Source organism: Camelina sativa, chromosome 3 (assembly GCF_000633955.1).
Source record: "Camelina sativa cultivar DH55 chromosome 3, Cs, whole genome shotgun sequence".
Lineage (NCBI taxonomy): Eukaryota > Viridiplantae > Streptophyta > Magnoliopsida > Brassicales > Brassicaceae > Camelina > Camelina sativa.
Window position 1 is genome coordinate 20,571,398 of NC_025687.1, and position 4,373 is coordinate 20,575,770.

A 4,373-nucleotide genomic window follows, 5' to 3' on the forward strand; every position below is an offset into this window, starting at 1 on the left:
ATGTTTAATAAAAGATGGAAAGATAGAAAGAACATCATTTTTATTCCTCATCATATAAATCCAGGTGATGCGAGTACAATCGTCTACAATGGTGAGAAAATAGCGATATCCTTCTACAGATTCTACTGAAAAAGGCCCCCAAGTATCTAAATGAATGAAATCAAAAGGTAATTGTGAAAGATTACTCCGAGAAACAAATGGTAACTTCTTTTGTTTAGCTAATGAACATATTTCACAATGGTCATGAGAAGAACTAGAGAGTGACAAAGGTAAAATACCAGACATGTATTGTAACTTGACAGAGGATGGGTGACCTAAGCGTTGATGCCAGACACGACCATCGACTTGCAAGGATCCAAAGAAAGATGCAGAAACAGAATTCGCAGATGCTGAAATGTCATGATGCTCCAAAATGTATAGACAGTGAATTAGTACACCTCTACCAATCATCAAGTCCCGAGTATGGTCCTGAATATAACAAGAATCAGTATAGAAATGTGCAGAACAATTATCATGTCGAACTAAAGAACTCACACTTATCAAATTGAATTTGAAAATAGGAACATAAAGAACATCATGCAAAATCAATGTTTGAGTTATATGGACAGTGCCAATGTGAGTAATAGCAACTCTAGTGCCATTAGGGAGTGAGACTGTTACACTTGTCACTGGAAAAGTTTCACTAAACAAAGAAAGATTAGAACACACATGGCTAGTAGCTCCTGTGTCAATTATCCAACTCCCACTAGGAAAAACTGAGTAAAGGGAAGAGAGACATTGATGTTCAAAAGTAAAAATTTGGTTTTCAAAACGAAGACTAGAAGAGGGAAACTCAATTGTCACATTACCAGAAGAAGATGTCGCAGCCATAACACCATGCTCAGTTATCGTAGCAGACAGATAAGAAGACAGTTGCTCTGAAGCTTTGGCTTGGCTGCTGAGTTGATGAATCAAACTTTGAATTTGGTCAGAAGTAAAACTGCTGAGATCAAGATTGGTCGCAGTTTGTGCTGGAGAAGGAACATAAGAAGCAGAATTCATCACTGCATTAACCACTGCACTCGGTTGAGAATATTGTGGCTGTTGAAACTGAGTTTGTGTAGGAAACTGAGGACGTTGCCCTGTTGGAAAAGATGCGCGAGACATAGCAGACTGTGATGACATTTGCTGCATTGGAGGACGTTGAGCATTCCTATGGCCAGGAGGATATCCATGGAGTTTGAAACATTTCTGAACCGTATGACAAACTCGATTACAGTGTGTCCAATAGGGCTTCTGGTGAGGTCGAAAAGCAGCATAAGCAGTATTATCAGTAGGTCANATGATCCTTAACTAATTGAGTAAAACCAAGCTCAGGAGCATTATCACTATAGATGGCTTTTATAACATAATTATAANGCCACCATTAGCAGGAGGACCAGAAGCTTGAAAAGCCACATTATCAATTTTAGTAGCCGGTTGAATATTCTTTTGCCTCTCATCCTCAGTAACCATGTGGAAAACATCACCAATCGATGGCATAAGTTTCAACATTAAGATATGCCTACGAGTGGGTTGATACGCTTCATTTAACCCCATCAGGAACTTCGTTACTCTGCTACGCTGTTGCAATTTCTCCCACAAAAGTGCTGCATTACACTCACACTTGCCACAAGTACAAACAGGGACATCAACATAGTTCTTTAATTCTTCCCATAAAGTCACTAACGCAGTATAATAAGTAGTGACATCCATAGAACCCTGCTGCAAAGTACTAAACCGTTGTTCAATTTCAAAGACCCTAGGGGCATCATCTTGCCTAAAGCGAGACATAAGATCAAGCCAGATAGCAGAAGCAGTAGGCATATAAAGCAAACTTTAACCTATCTGCTTAGAAACTGAGCTCATTAACCAAGTAATCACCATATCATTACATCGTGACCAAGAACCTGCATCAGGATGATCATCAGGAGGTTGAGGAATGGTTCCATCAATAAAGCCAAGCTTGTTCCTGACATTTAAAGCCATGCGCACAAAACGACGCCAAGAATGAAACTCAGATCCAGTGGTGAGCCAATCCGAAACTAAAACTATCCCTGCGTGATCCGATGAATGAAGAAAATACAGATTCTCGTATTGATCTGTTGGGCAACGCATCTCGGAGGTCGGAACTGAAGCCATATCCAAAATGAGAGATGAAATTGATAAGAAATATCAAAGATTATCGAACGATTGAGCTGGGATTAAGCAAATCAAAGAGAACCAACACCAATCTAGGTCAATCAAAAAGAACGAAGCAAGAAAAACACGAGCCCAAACAAAAGATACTCGATCGTAGCGATGTAAAGCTGGAAAACAAAATCAAAGATCAGCGGAGTGATAGGAGCACTCATGGCTGAAGAATCAATGAACAAAACGAGCTCAAGAAAAGTGAATAAGAATCAATGGCGGAAGCTTTCGTCAGTTGTATCGCTCTGATACCATATTAAGTTTTGGAGAAAAAGATACTAACTGAATAAAACTAAATTCTCATTAAGCTGTAAATGTGTGATTACCACAGTTTATATACAAGAGTAGGATTAAGTGAAAGGAGGCTTAATCCTACATAAACTATATAACATACTAAACCGGTTAATTAAACCAGGTATCTATCCTAATATTAGGAACTAACATGAAGCTTCTCCACAAAAGCTCACTTTCTAAATCTTTTTTTTTCTTTCTAAATCTTATTCATCTCCACCGATCCTAGAGTCATAATGTTACATGTGATTGAGCATGATATATCATAGAAGACCTCTTCAACTTCTAGATTAGAAGGTGCAATACAGTTTGCAGTCAAGTACAATTCTTGTGGCTCCTTAAAATATTGGACCGCAACCAATGGACATAAAGCTTGCTCAACATGCTATATTAATCTGTAGAATAAATATCCTTCGCCATAAGAGAACTACTTCCACAACTCTCTTCATTATTCTAGATGGATAGTTACCATGGCTAAACCGCATAAGAACATTTATTCCACAGTATAATATAACAAGAAGAGCAAGTTTTATGTATTGGTTGCAATCCAATATTTCGAGAAGCCACAAAGATTTATGTTTGACTGCAAACTAGTTTGTAATGCATCCATTAAAGAAAAAAACAATTTATATTTATATTTTAATACTTCATACATTAAAGAAAACATATGACTGTTTTCGTAAATTAAATGACAGAATATTTTTTTGAATTTTCAGTCATAATTTTTTAGTTATTTAATTTTTAAGATTTGGTCTATCTTAATATTTTACTAGTTTTTTGGTCTATTTTAATAATTCTCCCAAGAATAAAAATTATAAAATGATAAAATCTATAATCTTTAAACTATGCAAAATCTATTAACTTTCATGTAACATACCAAATGGCGATTATTTTTTTCCCCTCTTCTAAAGATTTGTTTTCTTAATTAATCTACCATCAGATTATACAAGTCACACAAAAAAATATATCTTTGTCATTTTACCATTATATTATAGAAATTTCAAGTCAAAATTTATTTTGTCCCCGTTTTTTTATGGCACTTTATTCAATTACAAGAAAATTGTTTCTATATGCCACATTACAACTTTTTAATATAAAAACGTTGAAAACAATACAAAAAGTGGTAATTTATTTAATTACAATTTTTTTCTATAGATCCCAATTTCTACACCAATAAGGGCATTACCATAAAATTAAAAACAATACAAAAAAAAAATCTGAAAGACATTTGATATAATTGTTGCACTTTTAAATTTTTTTATAATTATAGCCAAATAAATTATATAAATTTTTTCATCATTTTTTATAGATTCTTATTCAGCATTTTAAAACATTACAAATTTATCAGAGTTATAATTAAAAATACCACAATTTTCTTATCTTTTGAAAGGTAAGAGAATTATTGTTATAAATTATATTTATAATACATATATATATATATATATATATAAAGAAAATAATTTGAAAGTAGATCCAAGTCGGATCCGAATATCATGTTTCTCAAAGATCAAAATATATGGATCTAGACCTGAGAATTTCATATATCATTTTTCTGATCAGATTATCTTAGATCTCGAATAAATTTTCAACACTAAAGATGAATTCGGATTGTTTATCTTTTTTTTTAAAGATTCTTAATATAAAATTTAGATGAATTTTCTTTTTAATCTTTTCATTAAAAACTTATGAGTCAAAATAATAAGATAATCAAAGAGTATTCAGTAAAAAAACCATAAATTATACAAATAATTAAATCATTTGAATGTAAATGATCTTAAACTACTAAACTAGGCTTATTAGCACATACCTTCAGCAAAAGAATTGAATCGAAGTCAAAGTTTCTTCATTGATGCGTTTAAATAAATATCAACATT